The sequence below is a fragment of the Symphalangus syndactylus genome, chromosome 5 (genome assembly GCF_028878055.3).
Source record: "Symphalangus syndactylus isolate Jambi chromosome 5, NHGRI_mSymSyn1-v2.1_pri, whole genome shotgun sequence".
NCBI lineage: Eukaryota > Metazoa > Chordata > Mammalia > Primates > Hylobatidae > Symphalangus > Symphalangus syndactylus.
In genome coordinates, this window is record NC_072427.2 from 151178480 (window position 1) to 151202626 (window position 24147).

General features: G+C 45.5%; 1 protein-coding gene and 1 non-coding gene across 8 annotated transcripts in view; both read left to right on the plus strand.

Moving 5' to 3' along the window:
* The window catches only part of CRACR2A (calcium release activated channel regulator 2A), a 154470-nt gene that overhangs the window by 8418 nt on the left and 121905 nt on the right, over positions 1–24147 (plus strand). For 2 of the 7 annotated variants that reach the window (XR_010120916.1, XM_063639879.1), the window contains exon 1: positions 11672–11940. The exons of the other annotated variants lie outside the window; for them this stretch is intronic. The gene's annotated coding sequence lies outside the window, so the exon portion shown is untranslated. Of the gene's footprint in view, positions 1–11671; positions 11941–24147 lie in introns of those variants that run through there. 7 annotated transcript variants of the gene reach the window in all.
* Positions 18984–19089, plus strand: LOC129483615 (U6 spliceosomal RNA). Its single transcript, XR_008658133.1, has one exon. It is a non-coding gene; the product is annotated as a U6 spliceosomal RNA (small nuclear RNA).

Consider the following 24147-nt stretch of genomic DNA (forward strand, 5'->3'; position numbering starts at 1 on the left):
GTGAGACTGCCCTCCTGTGGGCTAAGTACTTTGTACAGAACCTTGTATATTTCTCCCCAGGGTCCTATAAGGTAGTATGCTCACCCACCCTTTCCAGATGAGGAAACTGAGCACCACGGATGTAAGTAACATACCCAAGGTGGCGTAATTTCAGAGCTGGGACTCGATTCTGGACTCTCTGATTCTTCCTGCTTCATCTAGACAGGGGTGTCATTGTACAGAGTCAAGCACAGCTTCCCTGCCTGGGCACATTAGTGTCTACTCGAGAAGGTTTCTAGAATCTGCAAGGATCTGGGTTTGTATTATGTGAACCATGTTCCATTAGGATTCTTCAGTGGGGCCTTTAGCCAAAAAGGATTCACTTAAAAATAGCTTCATGATATACCACAGATAAACTGCTAATGGAATTTACCAAACTGTTAAATTAAGCTTTTCAACTAATTACACACATACTATAAAAGTGTGAGTTTAGCTTTGACCGTGGATTCCTCCCAAGGCGGAGAATTGGTGCACATTCTCTGGCTAGCAGGGGTTTGGTCACCATCTCAGCTCCTGTTCTTGGTCATGATCTGTTTTGCTTTTCGGTCCCCTCTTGGTATCTCACCACAGCTTGATTCTGCGTTTACTCAGGACACAGTTTGTTCCTAGGCCGTAGTTGTCCTGGCCACAAATACTACAGAGTGTATTTGCTATTTCCCCAGCGAGCATTCTTTCTGGCATCTGACACATCTTCTGTGATGTGTCCTCTGTCACATTTCCTATTGCTCGTCATTATCCTCCCCATGGACTGCAAGCCCCTACTGTGTGTCTTAGAACTCAGATTTTTGGGTTGAACTTTCTTTGGGGCACAGGGTTCTGATGTGGCTTAACTCTGGGAATGAAGTCAGCTGGGGAAAGAGCAAGGCATTCAACAAACTTCTGCGTGGGCCGCATGCTTCATAATAAGCTAATTTGTCAAATGCCTGCCATGTGCCGGGCATTTTCTGATATAGGTCTTACCATGTCCTTTTTACAGTTGAGGAAACTGAGGCTCAGAGAGGTTCAACAACTTGTGCGGGTTCACACCAGATACCTAGTCCTGGTATAGACACCTGCACCATGGACGCCTCCCCCAGGCTGTTGATCCCCCTGTGCCTGACTGGCTTCCTACAAAGGGCCGACCCTTTGGGTTGCAGGGTCTGCTTCATAACAGAGCTCTCTCCACACGCCTGTAAAATGGGAGCCAGAAGCCGCCGACGCCATACCATGTGAGCTGCCCCAGGCACAGGCCATCCAGAAATATAGGGATGGAAAAGGCCAGTTTAAAAGTCTGATATAGTACTGCTTTTTAATGAATGCAATTTTAGTGCATTGAACTGCAGCTTGAACCAGAACCAGAGACGCAAAAAGGAACTGCCAGGTAAAATGAGTGTCAATGAAAAAAGAAAAGTTACTCGGCTTCCATTACGTAGTCACACATCGCAAACTAAACGTATTTTTAAAAAATGTACAAGCCCTATTTACAGAAGTTTGAAATAGAATGAAAAGTTCTAATTTGTACTCAATAGCAGTTAGATTATAACACACACCACATCTGAATTTTCTGACACTTTAGGGGTTACACTGTAGTGATTTAATGCCAATAAAACAAAAACCAAAATGGATTAATATGTACTTGTTAAACACCTACTTACGAAGTGCTTTGTACTAGGAAAAAGAAAAAGGGACACAATATTTCTTTTGACCAGACACAAGTGCAGAGAGAGCTGACCTCCCCAGATAGCATGTATAACTTTTGCCAAGGAGATGGGACAGAATGAATGTGCTCTGGAAAGAACTGGGCCTTGGAGAGGGCTTAGCCACGTAGGTGGGAACTGAGCTTTGTCTTCAAAGATGGTAGAATTCAGCAGGTAAGTGGTGGCAGGAAGTCCTGAGAGGACTGTTCCATGAGTGTCCTTCTGTCCATCTTATAGACAGTGTCTGAGGGTCATTCTCTTATGGAAATTAAACCAGTGACGTTCTGGCCAGGCTGTAGAATGTGCCTACCAGTATTTGTAAGGGTCACACTCTCCTCCTGCTGGCCTTCACTGACGAGTTTATAATCTAGAAGGAAGTGAGATTTCTCCCAGCAGGGAGCCAGGATTCAATTCTGGACTTTTTGATCCTTCCTCCTTCGTCTAGACAGGGATGTTATCAAATAGAACCTAGCACAGCTGGCCCTGCCTCTGCATGTGCTCTGGAAGGTTTCTAGAATCAGCACGGATTTGGGCACGTATGACGTGGACTGTGTCTCATTAGGATGGAGATGGCATTCGGAACCCTGTAGAAGGTGCCGGAGAGCTACAGAGTGGAAGAAGATGGGATCACCCTCAGAGACTCGCCCTCTCCTTATCTGGTTATTCACCAGGAAAAGCCAAGCAAAACAGAATGAGCGATGCCCAGATGGTAACTCTTTCACCAACAGGCCCACTATTGAATTCTTTCCTGCCTGCTGCCTGATTTCTTTTCAGTCCTGGTTATAGAGCCAAAGGCAGCTGTTCACGATTTGGCCATGTCCTAGGCCTGGGTAACGGTGGTTAGTCCAGCCCTCCCTGTCCCAACCTCACATGTTCATTCAACCCCAGCAGCCACACAGTCTCTGTCTGCAACCTGTGAAATGGCTGGGCTGTCTCAGAGGTGCCTTGGAGAGAAATGTTAACTAGCAGAGTGACAGTCACGGGTGACTGTCTTGCCCTCACTGAGAGGACACATGTGCCCACTTCATTGCTGCAGGCAGTTAGCCTGTGAACTCCAGGCTGATTGGGCCTAATTGGAGCTCTTGAGGGTGTGTTTTCTTTTTGTGGAGTAAGATGTACATTGAGTGACTAAGCCGTGTCTCCCATCCTCCTGCCCTGTCCCATTCTGAATGCAGATGCCAATGTGATGTGACTCCTAATGCTGTTCCTTTAGGACCTGGTCCACAGAAGCTGGAAGCGGGCAGACAGGAAAGTCAGAAAGCTCAGATGGGGAAGCTGTGCTAGGCAGCAGCCTCTGGTGTGAGGGAGGAAGAGCGTGTTTTATGTTCAGCTTCACCACTCGCTCTCTGTGGGCCTCAGTTGCCTCATCTATAAAAGAGCTGCCCTTCATGTTCCTTAGGGAATTTATAAGGATGGAATTAAACAGTGAAAATATGAAAGTCCTTTGTGAACATAAAGCCTTTTAAATTGAGGTTGCTTATTTTTGTGCAGCAAAGTATTTTCCATTCGTTCATCAGTTTGGCCGAAATTAACCTTTGCTTCTTATTATAATAGATCCGTTTAGCGTTGGCTCAGTCATCAGTGATTTTTATCAAACAGGTGAACTGCACAATTCAGTTAGGTGATTGAGGCTCAGCCGGTGCCCCATAGTCCAGAGCTCTCCAGCCTGTCACATCAAGACCCTCAGGAGGAAGTAGGAAGGGGTCCAGGCTGACTGGGACCCTCGGAAGTCTGGGCTATGTTTCCAACCAAAACAGCATGGAGACGCTTCTGAAACAGAGTGGGAACTAAAGCCTACAGAAAGTGGAAAATGGGAAAATGAGGCTTTGTTACTTTTAAGAAAGTCATCCTGGGTGTGTCCTGCTATCTGGAGCTTCTGCCCTCCCTTTGCAAATATTTGCCTAGGGATGTAGAGGGTGGAGGCAACCACGGAGAAGAAAGGAAGAAGGAGGGTGGGTGTTCTTGAGTACATATGTGTGGTGAGACAGCTGTCAACTCAACTTGGTGTAAATTCAAGTCACCTCTCACAGAGAGTCCACCATGTGCAAACCTCTGCACTACAAGCTAGTACAATTATTATTTTCCTTAACTTAAAGGTGAGGAAACTGAGGCTTATAAAGTAGCTAAGCAACTTGCTCGAGGTCACATGGCTAGTAAATGTAAAACCAGAATTCAAATCCAGGCACTTGACTGCAGAGCCCACTCAATAACCATAATGGGTTAAATTATGTACACGGAGATGATCTCTCTGTTGATGAAGGTGTTTGCAATTCACACAGCAACCCACAGACTCTGCTTTCTTTTTTTTTTTTTTTTTTTTTTTTTTTTGAGATGGAGTCTCGCTCTGTCGCCCAGGCTGGAGTGCAGTGGCGCAATCTCGGCTCACTGCAAGCTCCGCCTCCCGGGTTCACGCCATTCTCCTGCCTCAGCCTCTCCGAGTAGCTGGGACTACAGGCGCCCGCCACCACGCCCGGCTAATTTTTTTTTTTTGTATTTTTAGTAGAGACGGGGTTTCACCATGGTCTCGATCTCCTGACCTCGTGCTTTCAAATGTGTACAGCAACGCAGCAAGGTATTAGTACTGAGTGTTATACACTTGGCTAAGCATATTAAATAAAATTATGACTGTGGAGGCACTTAGTACATTGCAAAATGCTCTACAAATATGATATAATTATTGCCTCATAAATAAGAGGGGTTAAGTGGCTTGCCCAAGGACATGTAAGTTGCAAATGCCAAGTAAGGACACCACCCCAGGACGCAGAACTTAGAACTTCAGGATCAGTGCTTTTTGTTTCCTTGACACCATCAAGGAAAGATTCACTCTGACTTTATCTGTTTCCCCTGAAGTGTTGCCAAATAAAAATTGGGCAGAGACTCTAAAGAAGAATAAGCTAACTTTTCTTAGCTACCTTTTATTAACTTCGGCTTTCCTCTCCTTTTTCATTCCCTAATCAAACTGAGAGTAGGGTCGTGGAAGAAGCTGAGGGGTTCTCCAGCATGGGGGTTGGGGTAGCAGAAGCTGCAGAGGGATCATTTGTGTGTCCCCAACTCCTAGTTGAAAGGAGAGCCCTGGGCAAGGATGTGAGGAAAGAGGATGGGCAGGATATGTCGTTTTGCACTACAGATGGACCAGCATCTATTTCATAACCTCATAACAACGTGACCACAAATTATTTTAAAATTGTGAGTTCATCTAGAATCTGGGGTATATCCCTGGGGCTTGCGTGTATGCATGCAATTTTTTTTTTTTTTTTTGAGACGGAGTCTTGCTCTGTCGCCAGGCTGGAGTGCTGTGGCGCAATCTCAGCTCACTGCAACCTCCAACTCCCTAGTTCAAGCGATTCTCCTGCTTCAGCCTCCGGAGTAGCTGGGATTACAGGTACGCACCTCCATGCCCGGCTAATTTTTGTATTTTTAGTAGAGACGGTGTTTCACCATGTTGACCAGGCTGGTCGCAAACTCCTGACCTCGTGATCCGCCCACCTCGGCCTCCCAAAGTGCTGGGATTACAGGCATGAGCCACTGTGCCCAGCCAATATTTCTTAAATAAAGAAATCATAAATATTTTGTTCAAAAGATCTTAGGCTTGATACTGGAAAGATGAAAATAACTGCTGAACACCAGTTCATATTTGTACAATTTGAAACAGTGCCAGAATTTTATCTTAGAACTGAAGCAAAGGGACTCATTCTTTGTTGCTAGCAATATCTTATTTTTAAAATGTATTCATTAATTTTAAAAGGGATAAGAAATTAACATTTATTTTACACCTTCCAGATACAGAAGCTATGCCGGGAGCATTCGTAGGTATTTGCTCATTTATTCTTCAAAACAATGATCGTATAAGTGACACTGTTAGATAAATTTTTAAGACGAAGAAATCAAGACCCCTAGAGATTAAGTAATTTGATTCAAGTTTCTCAGATAGCAAGAGATGGCAGCAAGATACCAGTATAAGCATGCCTGACTACCAATCTGTAATTTTTTCAACAACACACTGAGAAAATCCATTTTCAGCTTCTTTGTTTTTCATTTCTTCCTTAATCTCAGATCTTTCACCTAGATTCTGTCTGTTTCTGTTTGATGTCCATCTTTTAAAATTTTCATTTTCAGTGAGAGTCTCCATGTGGCCGATTCCCAGGTTTTTTTTGTCAGGTAACATCTTTATTTCTCTTGTTCTTAAAGGATATCTTTTAAAGTATAGAATTCTCAGAAGATAGTCACCCGCTTCTAGCATGTTGAAAGTATTTTACCACTGCCTTCTGTCTTGTTCGTCACTGATGAGAAATAACCTGTTAATCCCTTGAAGGTAATTTCTCTTTTCTTTGTGCTGCTTTTAAGACACCTCTTTGTCTTTGGTGGTCTAAAGCCTCACTGAGATGTGTCTGCTTATGGATTTCTTTTTATTTATTCTTCTTGGAATTCTTGAATATGTGTCTTAGTATCTTTCATCACTTTAGAAAATTCTTAGTCATTACCTGTTTAAATATTCTCTTCCTTCTCCTTCTGAAACTCCAGACAGATGTATGTTAGACTCATTTTCATGTCTCTTAAGTTCTCTTTCATATTTTCAGTGTCTTTGTCTTTTTGTGCTGCATTTTGGTTAATTTATTATTGACCCAGCTTCCAGTTTACTGTCTCTTTCTCAAACTGTATCTAATCTGCTCTTAAGTCTATCCACAGTTTGAAATTTCAATTATTATTATTTTTTATTTCTAAACATTCTCTTTGGTTCATTCTTCAAAACTTCTTGGTTATTCCTCATGACTTTTTGTCTCCTGCACATAATCTTCAAGCTTGGCTTTAATTTCTTTGAATACATTACAGTCATTTTTAGGTCAGTATCTGGATATATATTATCTAAAGAAGCCCTTGGCCCATGAATTCCTTCCTTTCTTGTCAGTCCATCAGTGCTTTTGGAAATTAAAAAAGAATTATATAAGACTTTTTAGTAGTTTCTAGTGGCAAGGTCCATCTAGGTGCTTAGCCTGCCATAATGATGAAAATAGAAATCTAGCATGTCGTTGGAAAATTGACAAAATTAGGAGAGGGGGAAACTGGTCAGATGGAGATTGGCATTAGGAGCCTAGAATTGCCCACATGTACTGAATGCACTTTATGAATGCCCTGGAGAGTGCATAGGGTGTTGTGATGAGAAGCCACTTGCCATGGGGCTTGGCCAGCCTGGCACCCCACCCCACAGGACATGACACCAGAAGGAGTGTCACCAAACAAAGTGAGGAGATTTTCAGGAGGCCGGTTTAGAAGACATCATTTTATCAATGAGAGGCTCCTTTAGGAGAGGAAGACTTGGTAGGACTTGTCCTCTAGTTCTGATCTGAGCCCGACAAAAGCCAGTAGGACTTGATGCCTTGGAATTCAAAGGATATGTGTTCTTCCATCCCAGTGGCCTTGTGGGAGTATCCAAGAATAGATGTAGAGGGGACCACAGAGTCAATGCTGGCCTCAATTGCTCCTTCCCCCGACTTACTACATCCCATTGGCCACCCAGTCCTCTTGATTCCACCTCTAAATAGCTCTAGAATCTCTTCACGTGTGCCTACTTCTGCTGCCATCGCCTTGGTCCAAGATGTTGCCATCTCTTGCCTGGGCTGTAATGATTCCCCCAACCAGCCTCCATGTATCCACTCCATATCCCTCCTCTTCCAATTTCATTCCCCACAAGCAGCCAAAGTCATCTTTTTAAAAATGCAAATCAGATCATGTCTCTCCCAACCTTTTAGATTTTAACTTTAATGATTTCCTCTGGCTTGTTGGGATAAAGTCCCAAATCTCTAACCTGGCCCATCGAGTCCTACTCTTCAGCCTCATCTCCTACCACTCTCTTCCACATTAGGATTGTTCTAGCCACCCTGGTTTCCTTCCATTTCTTGAACACACAAAAAGCTTGCTCTACCTGAGGCTATTTATGCCCGCTGTCCTCCTTAACATGCTTCCCACTCACCTTTCCTTGGGTTGCTCCTATTCACCCTGTGGACCCAACATAAATGTAATTTCCTTTCAACTTCTGTGTTGGTCTTGTTGCTTTCGGCTCCCTATAGCAAGCCCTCTGTATGTCTTCATGTCTTCGTCAGAGCACTTACCCCAATTGTGATCCTGTAATCATTGTTGTGATTTCTGTCCACTTTCTCCCCTCTCTACTACCTGGTAAGGGCTGAGTTCATCACCCTATCCCAGCACAAAGCACAAAGCCTGGCACATGGTAGCTGTTACTTATTGGAAAATGCATCTGTGAATGAATGTGGCTTCTGCTTCCATCCCTCCACTGGGACTGCTATTACTGAGTTCACCCGTGGCCTCCTCATTGATAAGTCCAGGGTTTCTTCTCTGGAATGTCTGACATGTCTACAACATTTGAACCTGCTGTCAACCTCTAGTTCTTTAAACGTTCTCCATCTTTTCTCATCCTTTGGTTTTGAGACAACATTATCTCCTTTGCTTTCTCTCTAAGCACTGCTTCTGAGCCTCCTTGGCTAACGTGCTCTTAGTGTCCCTTAAATGTTAGTGTCCTGCATGATTCTAGCCCTCAGTTTTTTCCTGCTCCCTCTGCACAGTCTGTGAGCAGCCTTAATTATGTCTGTGGCTTCAACCCTCATGTATTTCAACTGGCGAATCCCACACCTATATGTCTAGCCCTGTCCCCACTCCTGCACACCAGATCTTTTTCTCACTGCGTCCTAAATGCCCCACCCCGACGTCCCATGAAACCTCAAGCTGAACATTTCCAAGTGGAACTAATTCTCTTCCTTGACGAACTTGTTCTTCCTGTAGAATTTCCAATCTGGCCAAATAATGTCACCCATCTACCTAACCTCGGCAGCTAGATGTCATGGAGTCATCCTAGATACCTCTGCCAGCTCAGTACCCATGTTCAGCTGTCATCACACTCTGTCTCTTGAATCTGTCCCTATCCCTCCTCTCTCTGCACTGCCACTGCCTTAGTGCAGCACCTGCTGTACTTGTTGGGGTCATAGCATCAGACTCTTACCTGGGCCCCCTCCTTCCATCTTCTTCCCCATCTAGTCTATTACTAGCACTCATGCCAGAGATCTTGTCACAGAGAACAAAGCCCAATCAAGCCACCTCCCTGCCTCACTCCACACCTTTCTCCCTCATGCCCATACAGTAAAGCCCATCGTCCTGATGGGCTTCTTCACTGCTTACTTGTCTTTCCCTCTGGCTTTTGCTTCTCTTTGCAGCATTCATGGTCCTCTGAGCATGCCATCCCTTCTCAGTACAGGCTTATAGTGTCAAGCAGGGTTCTCAAACATCAGAATCACAAGGAAGGCCTGCTGTGAAAACATGGCATGCTGGGCCTTCCCTGCAGAGGTTCTAACTCTGTGGGTCTGAGATGAGGCCCAAGATCTGAATTGGTAACAAGTTTCCAGGGCCTGCGGGGACATCTCTCCTGGCGGCCACTGTGAGAACCACCAGTGTAGCCTATAAAGCATGTGAACCTCAGAGCTCCACTGCCTGGGTCCAAGTCCTGCCTCTGCTACCCACTTCCTGTATCACTTAACCTCTGCATGCCTCAGTTTACTTATCCATAAAATGGGGCTAATCCTTGGACTACCTTACAGGCTTTGGAGAAGGATTAAATGGGTTAATACCCAGAAAACTTTCAAACACTGCCTGGGTCATTGTAAGTGTCAGGAACTGTTAGTTGCCACCATTGTTGGTTGTTATTTGTATTGTTACTTACATACTTGGTTGTGAATGTCTGCCTGCCTCTATTTATTGCTTGCAGTTTTCTCGTCTCCCTTCAAGAATTCATTTCTTTTCTGAGGAGTGTTTTGCTAACACTCTCCCAGCCCCAGGTCTCCCTGCACCCTTCTTTGTGCCCACACAGGCCTGCATGCACCCTGTCCTAGCATTTGCCTCCCTGCACTCACCTCTTTTCCAGAAGTGGGGCTCATTTGCTGTATCTCCGCAAGGCTTCATTTTCTTCCAGCTTTATTGAGGTGTAACTGAAAGATAAAATTCTATAAATTTAAGATGTACAACCTGATGATTTGATATATGTGTGTATTATGAAATGATACCCCAATCAAGTTGGTTAACATAGAATTCAAAGAGAAAACAATTTTTATAAAGTTAGTTAATACATTCATCACCCCACCTAGTTACCATTTTTGTGTATGTGGTAGGAGCATTTAAAATCTACCCTCGTAGCAAATTCCAAGTATACAATACAGTATTAAGTCATCATGCTGTACATTAGATCTCTAGAACTCACCCGCTTATCCACATTATAACCGCAATTTTGTACCCTTGGACCAACATTTCCCCTCTCTCCCCACCTACAGCCCCTTGCATCCACCATTCTACTCTGTTTCTCTCAGTTCAATTGTTTTAGATTCCACATATAAGTGAGATCATACATTTGCCTTTCTCTCTCTAGTTTACCTCACTTAGCATAATACCCTCAAGGTTCGAGGTTCACCCTGTTGTCGCAAATGGTTTCCTTCTTTTTATGGGTAAATTATATTCTATTATGTATATGCACACGCGCACACACACACACACACACACCCCACAGTTTTTTTATCCATTTATCTGTTGATGGACACTTGGGTTGTTTCCATGTCTTGGTGATTGTGAATACTGCTGCCATGAACAGGGAGTGCGGAAATGACTCTGAGCTACTGATCGTGTTTCCTTTGGACGTATACCTAGAAGTGGGATTGTTGGATCATGTGGTAGTTCTATTTTTAGTTTTCTGAGGAACTTCCATGCCATTTTCAGTGTTTAGTCCCTGACTTCAATTTTGAGTCCCGGGAGCCCAGCAAAGCATCTGATATATCAGTGGGGGTAAAAAATGTTTCTTAATTAAATGATGGAATTGGCATATGTTGCAGAATTTATTGAAAATACAGGCCGGGCGGGGTGGCTCACACCTGTATTCCCAGCACTTTAGGAGGCCGAGCTGGGCGGATCACGAGGTCAGGAGATCGAGACCATCCTGGCTAACACGGTGAAACCCCGTCTCTACTAAAAATATTATAAAAAAAAAAAATTAGCCAGGTGTGGTGGCGGGCGCCTGTAGTCCCAGCTACTTGGGAGGGTGAGGCAGGAGAATGGTGTGAACCTGGGAGGCAGAGCTTGCAGTGAGCCGAGATTGCGCCACTGCATTCCAGCCTGGGCGACAGAGTGAGACTCCGTCTCAAAAAAAAAAAAAAAAAGAAAAGAAAATATGGCAAAATGTGTCCAGTCTAGGAAACGGACTGAATACCAAGAAAAGGTGGAGAGAAAAGTGTGTGTGTGTGTGTGTCTTGAAAGTCTGGGAATGTTGTGGTTAGGATAGTGGGATTGGATTCAAGAATGTGGTCTTGTGGTCTCAGGAACATCTCAGTGCACATCACCTCGGATAATCTTAGCTATGAGTAGCAAAAACCCACAACTCGATGGATTTAAACAAGGATATTTATTGCATGTGTAATAAGAAGTCTAGAGGAAGGGTGACATTGGTGTTGTCTGATCCAGTGGTCAACGACGTCATCAAGGGTCCGGATTCATTCTTTCTGTTCTGCCTCAGGCTTCCTCCTCATGGTCACAAAGTGGCTGCAGAAGTTCTAGTCAACACATTAGATGGCACAGCATCCAGCAGAGGAAAAGAACCAGGAAAACACTTCCCCGAGCACCCCAGCAGGGCTCCTCTCAAGTCTTAACAACCAGAGATGGAGTGGAGTCCACCCCAACCTACCCACTGGCAAGGAGCTTGCATTGTTTTGGCTGGATGAGGCCTCTGAGCTGGGGAGGAGGTCACTGTCCTGAGTGTACAGAACTGGAGTTCTGCTAGAAAGGAGGAAAGGATAAATGGATGCTGCTTCAGCAAGCCACAGTGTCTGCCTCAAAGCCCAACCCAGATAATCTAAAATGAATTGCTTGAAGTCAAAGTGAGGAACCCTTTCCTCTCTCTGTTCTACCCACAGGTCATGCCCTGACCACAGCTGCCCTTCAGGAGGCCGGCACGGAGCCACCTGGGGCCATTGGGCTGTTTGTCAAGGGTGGGGTGGCAGCAACTTGCCACTCTTCCTCCATAAGCCCAGCCAGAGCCTCCACTGGGCACTTAGCACAAAAAAAACCTTGCAGGAGCCAGATCTAGAGCGCTGGAATTCAGCAGGCGTGCCAGGAGAATTCAACACAGGTGTGCTGCCCCCTCTCCTGCCAGGCGTGTGGCTGCACAGGAGTCTTGCTGATGGTAAGAATCGGAGTTCCTGGATGCAGGGGGTACTGGGAGCAGCCGCCTGCGAGAAGGCTGGCCAAACAAACAAATGTTCTGAATGAGGATAAGAAAACAGCATTTCTGCTGAGGGTCTCTGATTTTCTGTAGCCTGCCCCTGGCTTGAAAGCTGTCAGCTCAACAAAGTGGACTCTCAAACTACCTGGATTTCATGTTTTTTGCTTGTCAGATTCATTGAGAGCTGCAGAATAGGCTCAACATCCCGCAGGGTCTGCTTCTCTGACTGGGACAAAAGTGCTCATAAGAAACTGATAGGAGCGGCTTCACTGGGGGTGGCAGACAATTCTGGCCAGGAGTGGGTGTCCACAGTGGGCAGAAGTGTGGGCTCCATGCCAGAAGCAGTGGCGACAGCTTCTAGAAATTGTCTAATAGCCTGACATCCTAAAGAATGTCCCGAAGAGCTGGAAAAGCAGTTCTTCCAGACACATGCAGGGACCAGCGAAATGAGATGCAGTAGAAGGTTGAATCGAGCTGGGAGCACAGTGCAATTTAGTTAAGAGTGACTTCTGTGGCATCTGCTGGTCGTGGGTGAGGGCTGGGGGAAGATAATACTAATTTGGCCATTATTACCTGTGTCTTTCTTGAATCTTCAATCAGATTGTCAACTCCTTGAGGGTAGTAATGGAATATTTTATTTCTTTTGCATTCTTCACAAGGTCGGGTGCTCAGCCATTGTTTATTGGTTGAGTATTTGATGCATTCCGACACAATAAACTTGACCAGGCCAGGTCCTGGAATCATCATTCATGGGAGCAGTGTTGTCACCAGTATCTGTTGGGCACGTGCTGAGAAGGAGCGGTGGCAGGTACTTTTGCCACCTGAGTTGGCTTGAGGTTGCTGAGTGTATGAGTTTCCTAGGGCTGCCTTAACAAAATGCCACCAACTGGGTGATTAACAGAAATGTCAGGTCTCCCAGTTCTAGAGGCTAGAGGTCTGCAACCAAGGCGTCAGCAGGGCCTGACCCCTGTGTGGTATATAGGAGGCCCCTCCTTGCCTCGCCCTGGCTTCTGACGGTTCGCCGGCTGACTTTGGTCTTCCTTGGCTTACAGCTGCGTCACTCCAATCCCTGCCTTTCTCATCAATGGCATTCTCCCTGTGTGTGTGTGTTTCCAAATTTTCCCACTTTTATAGGGGCATCAGCCATATTAGGAACCACCCCACTCCAGTATGACCTCATCTTAACTCATTACATCTTCAGCAACCCCCTTTCCAAAGAAGGTCACATTCTGAGGTACTGGGGGTTAGGACTTCAATGTGGAGATCACAGTTCAAGCTGCAGTACTAAGTGAGCTCATTCACAGTGACAAGACTAGGGACACACGAAGGGCCGGGGTGAATATGAATGGTGTTCGTGGTGCTGCCTGAAAGTGACTGGCAGCAGTGTCAGCAGGGGTGCATGTCCTCTGTTCTCAGCATTCCCTAGGGAGGTGTGCTGAGCTGGGGCCCAGCTGGACACATTGGATGCTGTGCCCCAGAGGAGGAACTGTACCCACCTATCGCTCTCCTTTGTATGGTACAAGTGGGACAGAGACTTGACGGGGGGAACACACTGCTGGGGTTCCAGGCAGCCTTAACAGTCGAGGAATGCCAGGAAATTCTATCTGCCCAGCACCTGGTGACCTTGGAGCTCCTCAGTTTCCTGGGAAGTTGAGTTTTGGAGCAGTCTCTTCCAGAGAGGCTGGGAGTGTATCACTTTCCCCCTAGAGGCGGCGGAGGCTGCTGGGCCCAACGAGCTTATTGCCAGGCAATGCAGAGAGAGTTCCAGACACCAGATACTGAACAACCTACTTGTCTCCAAACCTAGTAAAGCTTGGACCCAATGCTGCTAACTTTTCTGCCTCTCCAGTTTTGGAGCCCTTAATGTGAAGGTGCAACCCAGAAGCCTGCAGGCTGATCATAGCCTGTAGATGTGTTTTCTTCCCAGTAGCTGGTGTACACAGTGTTTTTGTATTATTTTTCAAATAAGCAATACATTTGTGTGGTTCAAAAATTAAAGTGCTATAGAAACGTACTCGGCGAAATCTTATCCCTGCCTCCATTGGCCAGTCCTGCCCTGCCCCTCCCCTGTAAACACTTTTATTAGTTTCCTATACAACCTTCCAGGATTTCTTTTTGCAGATAAAAGTCAGTACAAATATATATCTGCCTCATCCCTCTACTTCTTACATAATTATAACAGACTCTATACACTATTTTTAACCTTGCATTTTTCACTCAATTTATCTTGGTGATCTTTCCCTATCAGTATGTGGAGATCTTCCACATTCTTTTTTTACAGGGGCGTAGTATCCCATTGTATGGATTTACCATAATTTAGCAATCCCCTACTGATGAACACAGGTTGTTTTTAGTCATTTGCTGTTAATATTACAGGAAACACTGCACGGAATAAACCTGCCATTTCATGTTGACCCTGAACGTGTGTAACATTTAAAAATTCTGAAAAATCTTTGAATAATCAACAGAACTGGAAACACTCGGTTCTAGTATGTGGACAACTGGTTGTGTTGGGTAGCAGCTGTCCTTTTAAAGAGACCTCCCTGCCCGCCTCTGGCATCTTCCCCACCACCTCTTGCTGACCCTCTTGCGTTCAGCCTGGGCATTGACTGCCATCTAGCAACATTGTGCTGTTTCTCTCATAGAGTATTAAGGAGGAAGGGAAATCACTCATGTACTCATGTCTCTTCAAGGCGGAAACTGAAAACCAAGGAGGCTGTCTTTTTCCAGCAGAGGGAGGAGGGCAGACTTGATATGAAAGCGATTCTGCTTCATCGGCCCCTGACCACTCGGCCCATTTCTGTTACTCTTCTGTATGCTTGAGATTGCAGCCCCTGCCTTGCTATGTCCAGGCTTTCATCTCAGGAGCTGAAAAGTGGAAGGGAAAGAACTCTGCTCTCTCCTTGCTTTTGCGCACTGTCTGAGTAACTGCGTGGAGACCAGCAATAAAAATGAAATATAAGACAGTCAGAAGTGTTGTTCCATTACATGGATTGTCTCAGCAGACCCCCCAAGGCAGTGGTAGCGCTAGCTCCCTTTTCCAGACAAGGAAACAGTAGCAGAGTGAAGTGGCTTCACCAAGGCTCGTAACTCATACACAGAAGAACTAGGATCAGAACCCAGGTTTTTCTGTCACTAGAGCCTGACATTTTAGCCAATCTATCACGCTGCTTCCAAAGTGTTCTTTTTTTTTTTTCTTGAGACGGAGTCTCGCTCTGTCACCCAGGCTGGAATGCAGTGATGCAATCTCGGCTCACTGCAACCTCTGCCTCCCGGGTTCAGGTGATTCTCCTGCCTCAGCCTCTCGAGTAGCTGGGACTACAGGTGTGCACCACCACATCCAGCTAATTTTTGTAGTTTTAGTAGAGATGGGGTTTCACCATGTTGGCCAGGATGGTCTCAATCTCTTGACCTCGTGACCTGCCTGGCTCGTCCTCCCAAAGTGCTGGAATTACATGCATAAGCCAGTGTACCCAGCCCCAAAATCTTTTAAAAAAAGGTGTGGTTTACAGTTAAGCCTCTCACCTTCTAAGTTTGTCATTACTGATGCTGTGGAGATGACAGTCATGACAAAGATAAGAGCAGCTCTGAAAATGGGCAAGATGGCTACGTGCTGCAAAAAAGGTGGGTGACGGCCGGGCGCGGTGGCTCACGCCTGTAATCCCAGCACTTTGGGAGGCCAAGACGGGCGGATCACGAGGTCAGGAGATCGAGACCATCCTGGCTAACACGGTGAAACCCCATCTCTACTAAAAATACAAAAAAATTAGCCGGGCGCGGTGGCAGGCGCCTGTAGTCCCAGCTACTCGGGAGGCTGAGGCAGGAGAATGGCGTGAACCCGGGAGGCGGAGCTTGCAGTGAGCCGAGGTCGCGCCACTGCACTCCAGCCTGGGCGACAGAGCGAGACTCCGTCTCAAAAAAAAAAAAAAAAGATGGGTGACAATGCGTCTGTGGTCTCCTAACTAACATGATGGCTGTTCCTTGACAGCTTTTCCCATTTCATGAGTGGAGTTGGCTCCCCTGCCCTTTTTGCTCTTTCAATCCAAGAACATGTATTGAGCAACTTCTGAATGCCAGGCACTGTGCTCAGTGTGAGTGATAAGCCTGGTGCCTGGAGGCTAGTTCAGGCAGGTCAACAGAAAGCTGCAGCGCCACCAGGTATATGTGGTATTGGTGACATGGATGCATTGGGTTGTGTCCAGAATGTGACAAAAGAGACAAATACACCATGGAGCCACCATGGACAACAAGGCGAGTGGCTTCCAGCTGTCTTGGGTCTTCGTCATTTTACACTGCTTGATGAAGGAAGGAAGTGGGCCCCGGAAGTGGTGGCTATGAGCTAAGGTATTGAGCCATCCTTCTGCCCTCAGCCCAGGATGAACATGACCACAGCTGGCAGCTCTCTGGAGCCTACTCGGGGTTGAGAGGTGGGGGCCAAAGGAACCCTCCCTCCCTTTGCTGCCACACCTCAGCTTTTCTCATTCCTGTCCATTTGTTTATCCTGTAAGCTGGGGGCTGGGGGTCTCCCAAAGGGTCACTCACCGTGAGAGTTAGCATTCTTCCAGCAGGGCAAAATCCTCTTCCCTACTGGAGAAATTCTAAACCCAGCCAGCTGAAAGAGGAAGAGTGCAGGGGTGAGGGGAGGATGGGACCAAGAGGGCACATTCCACCTGATCTCTGAAATCACACCTCAGCAATAGGACTTGCCCACCAAGGCTTCTCGTCACCATGCTTTGTTGGATTTGTAATGTTGCTGTTTATCTCTCTTCTCCCGCAAGTTTGCATGCAACAGCATCTGTCATCTCTGTGGTTATCTTAGAACAACTGGGGCTTTTGCTTTTTATTTATTCTTTCTCTGAGTGCAGTGCTAACCACAGCAGCCTACGGGCAGAGGGGTTGGGGAGGGAGCCAGTTGCTTTTCATTGAAATGCTATGGTCTTCAGCTGCAGCTGGTGCGGGCGCTTAAACTGTGTAAAACAAACATGTTGAAACTCAGTCCCAAGTGGCTTCTGGGGATCCATTGCCTGTGTTTCCTATGGATGAATAATTAGAAACGAGTGGTTTTCAGGTTGAAAAGGAGAATCCAGAGTCCTGATGGAATACAGACAGCAGGCATGTCTAGGGCCACAGACAGGTATGTGTGCTGCTCTGTGCTGGCAGCTGTATGCAGATGCCAGAGAAGTATCCCATACCCTCCTTGCCCTCAAGGAACTTAGTGACAGGAAGGGGAGCAAAATTTACCATTGGCCTACCCTCTTGGGCCTGTTTCCTCATTACAGAAATGAGTGAGGTTACACTTGATCATTATTCCTTATTATTATTATTATTTTTTAGATTGAGGAGGTACACCTGCAAGTCTGTTACATGGAGATATTGCATAATGCTGAGGTTTGGGGTTCTAATTAACCCGTCACTCAAATAACGAGCATAGTATGCAATAGATAGTTTTTCAGCCCTTGTTTGGTGAGTGTTTCTAATGGGGTCAGTGCTGTCCCCTAGAGTAATGCCTGTCACACTTTCAAAGAAGTTAAGCCGAAAGCCCGGTATTTAGGAAATGGTTGTTTTAGGAAGAGAAGCCTAAATGGAATAAAGACAAAACCTTGAAATGATGAGGTGATCTCCCTGCTTCATGCATTCTGTCTAGATCAGAGCATTTCCAAATATACACTTAACTGAAAAGGGCACAGTGCAATATGCAGTTACTGCAAAGCAAGGAACCCATGCGCAGGTCTGTAACAGGAAATCTGAGACTTCATCGAGCAGATGTAGAATTAGATACTAGTTTAAATTAGCAGAGGCACCTCAAACTTGTTTATACATCTGTTTTAAAAATAATATTCTTATCACATATATTTATATTTGTAGTACAATGATAAGAAATCTCTTGCAAAAATTAGCTATCATGGTTACTTCTTTGGGGTTGCCTTTTGTTCTTCCCTCTCACTCTGATATTCTCCTTCAAGATTTACCCAACAACTTTTCCCAGTCCATCCTCTTCTTCTCACCGCCCATACTGTAAGGATGTCATTTTAAAGGCTTTTTTTTTTTTTTTTTTTTTTTGAGACAGAGTCTCACTCTGTTGCCAGGCTGGAGCGCAGTGGCGCGATCTCAGCTCACTGCAACCTCTGCCTCCCAGATTCAAGCGATTCTCCCGCCTTAGCCTCCCGAGTAGCTGGGACTACAGGGTGTGCCACCACGCCTGGCTAATTTTGTATTTTTAGTAGAGATATGGTTTCATCATGTTGGCCAGGATGGTCTCGATCTCTTGACCTTGTGATCCACCCCCATTGGCCTCCCAAAGTGGCTGGGATTACAAGTGTGAGCCACCGCGCCCAGCCACTTCTTTCTTTCTTCCTTTCTTTCTTCCTTCCTTCCTTTCTCTCTCTCTCTCTTTCTTTCTTTCTTTCTTTCTTTCTTTCTTTCTTTCTTTCTTTCTTTCTTTCTTTCTTTCTTTCTCTCTCTCTCTCCCTCTCTCTCTCTCTTTCTTTCTTTTCTTTTTTCTTTCCTGCGAAAGACTGAATATATGCCTCAACACAGTGGGTGGGATTTCCAGACTGGAAACATGTTTTCTGACACTTTGTCACTATCCTGCCCCGTGTCACAGCGTAATAAATTATCATGACACTACACTTATACATAAGACTGAGCTCACGAGACAGGATCCTGTGCTTCCTTGTTTTCTCTGCTTGCACATTTGTAATTTGACTTGGCTTGTTATCTCTACCTCAGTGAAGGTTATTTCCTTCTTCCTGTTATCATGTGCGGCCAGGAAAGGAGGGTAACTCATTGTAACACTTCTTTATTCTATTGTCCTCCTATATCCTTCTGCTCTTTTATTTCCTTGTACTTCTTATATGAAGTGGCTTCTATTTGTCTTCTGTTAAATCTAAACTTATCCATTATAGGTAGGTGGAAGTGTTGACTACTTCATTATGTGTTCCAGTGCAGGCATGCATGAGCACGTACATATTGAAAGACATTATTTTATTAAGAATCACATTTCTGTGCTCACTTTGGCAGCACGTATACTAAAATTGGAATGATACAGAGAAGATTAGCATGGCTTCTGCATGGGATGACATGCCAAGTGTGCACTCGCTCTCTCTCTTTCTCTCTCTCTCTGTATATATATATATATGTATATATATAATATACCTATATGATATATATTTATATATATTAATCTCATTTCCTTTTTCTCCTTTTATTAAAATTAGGGCTACTTTATGCATTTGGGTCGGTTGACTTTTCTAGGAATTTTATTTCAGGTGGTAAAGAGGGTGTTTCTAAATATTTGTTACAAAAATAGGGTATTGATTGGATAGGGTGGAGCACCACTGGATTAAATGATCTCCAAGGTCTCTGACATTCTTTGTGCAACATTTACAAAACAATGGATGACAGCCTGATTCATGACTCAGAAAAAAAAAATCCTGGAGGAGAAAGTGATCAGTGAACGCTGATACTCAGATCAGTGAAAGCTGGTATTCTTTATTTATAATGTCTTCTTCAATGAAGTACTGTCCAGGAGATGTGGCTCTCCTCACCCCTGCCCCACCATCCTGGCTGCACTTGAGAAACTGGGGAATTGAAGAACAGAAAATACGTATTTAATTTCCCATCCAGGATCACGTGAAAACAAATTTCTGGAGTGAGGCCCACACATCTGGAGTGTTTAAAAATCTCCCCAGAGGATCTGATGTACTCTGAGGATTGAGAATTAGTGCGTGCAGAGGCGTGAATGGTAAAAAGATAGGCCCATGTCCTAACTGCCAGAACTGGTGAATATGACCTTATTTGGAAAAAGGAGTCTTTGCAGATGTAATGAAGTTACAGATCGTCAGATGAGATCATCCTGGGTTATCTGGGTGGGCCCTTAATTCAGTGGCAAGTGTCTTCATAAAGAGACACACAGAGGAGGGACACAGAGAGAAGAAGGCCAAATGAGGACAGAGGCAGAGTTGGAGCGATATAGCCTCAAGCCAAGGAACACCTGGAGGTACCAGAGCCGGAAGAAGCAAGGAGCAGATTCTCTCCAGGAGTCTTTAGAGGGGACACAGCGCTGCAGTCACCTTGATTTAGGACTTCTGGCCTCTAGAACTGTGAGAGAAGAAATCACCTGGTTTTTGATAATTTGTTGGCAACCCTTATAGATTAAAACCCTGCCTAACGAGCGGAGGAGATTTGGTGAGATGGAAGAGATGTGGGAAAGCCTTTCTCATATGGAAGCAAAGTGAGCGAAAGCAGGGAGGCCTGGCTGGAGGGAAAATGGGAGGCAGGACCACTGTTATAGAACAGCGGCTGTCCAAGGGGAGTGGGCACTAATTCTGTGGAGAACCCACCAGAGACTGTTTCCTTTTTGTAGGAAAGATGAATTTCTCTCCATTCTTCTTCTCCATTCTGTCCTGTCCTATTTTGGAAAATAGTGCTTGCTGCGCCTCCTTAGACCAAAAGAGCCCAAGCAGCCCAGGAAGCGAGTTCACACTCCATTCCATAGCAGTGGGAACCAGTGAAGGGTGAGGTCGGATGTCTGAACACTTAGTGTTCTGTTGTCCATCAATGTAAGGGTCACTCTCTCCAGGGTGCACTCCACCCCTCCCCCACACCAGCAGTTCCACTTTACGGTGGTGGCTTTATGAATCCCAGCAAAGCTATTTGTTTTGAAGCCCCAGAAGGTCTGGGTGACATTGCTGACATCATTGGATGGCCCTGCCAATTTCTTAGAAGTCAGCCCCACCTGCAGATATCTAAACTAAGTCACATCACTTCTGACAGACTTCTCCTAAGAGACCATTTTCTCCTATGCTCAGACCACCAAGCTGGAATGAGAGCAGCCAGCCTCAGAGCACACACAATGCCAGCTGTGCTTAGTTAATAACCAGCCAGCTATCTTGAGGAGGCATCTCGTGGGGCACTGCATGATGAAGCACAGATCCGTGCCCTACTTTCTGCAAACTTAAGCAAGCGAAACTTTCATTAACAATGCCCATGAAAGCAGAGTCCTCACTGACTTTTCTGGCTGGCTCAGCAGGAGCTGAGAGAGTGTGAGAGGGCTTGTACAAGAATGCATTAATCTCATTTCTGGATCCTGTGTGTGCATTTCCCAGGTGTTGTTTTGAACAGTGAACTCAGAAAGGGCCAATACTCTGGGAGCAGAGAGGTCACCCTGAGTATAATATGGCCTTAAGGGTAGAGAAAAGCAATTAAACGCCACCTGACAAGAAGAATCTAGGGACTGTGATGCACTGAGCACTGGGGCCGGGTGGTGGGGGCCTGGATTGGAAGGAGACAGGAGGAAACAGAGGGGAACAACTGATGCATGATTATTCTTAGTCTTTGATTGTCAGCTCTATTGAGGATTTGACATTACCCATTGTCCTAGAAACGAAGGAAGGGCATAGGAATGCCTCATTTCATTTTCTGGAAATAAATGTCTTTAAAGGAAGGAGATCTCTTCCTTCTATGGACACCGTCATGACTGACACTGTAATATCAGTGGCTACTGATTTAATGTTGAGAGAGACACTGCAGAATGGTAAGCACAGGCCAAAATGCAGCTGTTGGCCCCAAGGAGCGGCTTTGGGACCCCTTGGATAAGAGGCCCTGGTGGAGGTCATTCCAGGCATCCTCCTGTCTACAAGAACCCCAGCATCCTTGCCTACTATGGGCTTGAGGGAGAAAGGCCTGGCCTCTTAACATGAGATGTGGAGCTGAGGTTAGGGAGCAGGATGGACGACCATGGCTGGAGTTGCTAAGTCTCACCAGGGCACTGAGCTGCCCCTAGGGACGCCTAGGGGCATCCCTAGGCATCTCTCTGTGCCACTGAGTCAGAGACGTGTGAAAACGTTTCCAATTGAGCAGTAGGGTATTTTGAATGCAAACACACACAGTTTCCAAACCCCCCACCACTGACCTCTTATTTATTAGAAAATCCAAAAGAGTTTTCCAGGGTTGACTGGAAGGGTGGATAAATCTGACACTAACTGGCCACCTGAACCATGGAGAGAAACAGTGTCCTCCAGAGAGCAAGCACCATTAGAGAAGCCCTATCATGGTGAGAAGGCCTAAGGCTGGTTGCTGTCCACACACAGCTCCAACCCAGAGAAAGGGCATGCCAGGGACCAGCCATGTGTCTGTGCTGCAGACAAGCATGCTACTCCATGCTCAGCACTCTAGTCAAGGCTGGAAATATTACTGGGAACAAGGCAGATAGTCCCCGGCCTCAGGGAGCTCACAGTCCAGCAGGAGTAATAGATATTCACTAGTTACGCCAGGAATTGTTTAGTTACAATGGTCATAAATGCTAAGGAGGAGTACAAAGTTTCTGAGAACATACAGTTTTGGATGTAGTCTGAAGGATCTTAAAGACCATTTTGTCCAGCCCAATCCACAGATAAGGAAACTGAGACTCAGAGAGGGGAAGGAAATAGATGAAGAGTGCCTATTTAGTCAGTGACTGAGATGGGATGAGAAAGCATTTCTGATTCCCAATTCTGTTTTTGTTTAGGCTAGGGAAATTGATTTACATTTGTAGTCAGAGCCAGTTGTATCAACATTTTCATGAAAGTGTCTGGGTCTAGGAGTTTCATGAAAAAGCCAGTGGATGAGAGAATGGAGGGGGACTATTCACAGCATGGGTAGGGGCTCTTTGCACAAATCCTACTTCTGGTAGCTATTCTAATAAGGCAAGGGTGAGTCCCTGTTGGTGCTGTGTGTCCTGTGCTGACATCAGAAATGATAAATGTGCCTGATGCAGGAGCTACGGAGCTCATCACCCCTCAGCTGTAAGTGCTACCTCCATACAGCCTCCCAGATGCCAGCCTCACTCCACACTTCATTCTCGAGTGGCTGTGCCATTCCAGGTCCCCACAGCCTCTCATGGGTCTAGTCTCATTACTTCTTTCTGTTTGACTTTAGCCCCTACACTTTCTTCAGACTGTATGACCTTAGGTGGGTTACCTAAACTTTCTGAACCTCATGTGTAAATGAATGTGGACAATGCAGGTTATAGGTAGGGTCAATTAAGACAATTAAGGCTCCCAGCGTAGTGCCTGGTATATATTCCATATGAACTCCCTAAAATATGTCAGGTCCTGGAACCCTTGATGACTCCTTATAACCTGCAAAATAAGGAATAACCCTGTTAGAATCCAATACATCCAAGAAGATTTTGTTGACTCCTGTTATATGCTAGTCATTATGCTGGGTGGTATGGTTACAGAATGAATGAGCCATGATCCCTGACCTCAGGGAGCTAAAAATGTATGGGGGTAGACATGTACACAAGTCTAATCCAGTGTGATGGGTGATGCATCAGCAACAATCACAAAAGGCCATGGAAACACTGACAGTGAGCAACCGAGTCAATTTGGCATGGCATTCAAGGCTTTCTAGCCCTCCTGTCCTATCTCTTACTCTGTCCTTGTGCCAGTGCACCCTGTTCCCTACTCACATTTTTCCAAACACGTGCTGGACCTCTTCCATCTCCCTTCCCCTCCCCACAGCCCTGGGGGTTAACATAAACACAGAGAATATAGGAAATACTAAAGAACATCATAAAAATCACCCGTAAACCCAATAAACAAGATAACCACCGTTGTTATTGTGGTGCATTTCCTTCTAGTCTTTTTTCACTGTACATATCTTTTGTTATTGCCCTTTTCTCATTCTGCCTTACATTTTAGTTTTTCACATGCATTTATCTCCACTAGACTGTAAGCTATTTGAGGAGAAGAATAACATTTTACTCCCTTTTTTTTTTTTTTTGAGACACAATTGAGACTCTGTTGCCCAGACTGGAGTACAGTGGTGTGATCATGGCTCACTTCTTGCAACCTCAAACTCCTAGGTTCAAGAGAGCCTCCCACGTAGCTAGGACTACAGGCATGTACCACTGCACTTGGCTAGTTTTTTCTTTTCTCTCTCTCTCTTTTTCTTTCTTTCTTTTTTTTTTTTTTTTTGTAGAGACGGGGTCTCGCTATGTTGCCCAGGCTGGTCTCAAATTCCTGGGCTCAGGCGATCCTCTTGCCTCAGCCTCCCAAAGTGCTGGGATTACAGGTGTGAGTCATCATGCCTGGCCTCACTTGCTTTTTACCCCGTTCCTAACACAGCATCTTATACTAGGAGTCACTCTGTAAATGTTAGCTGAATAGAGCCACTGGGTGAATT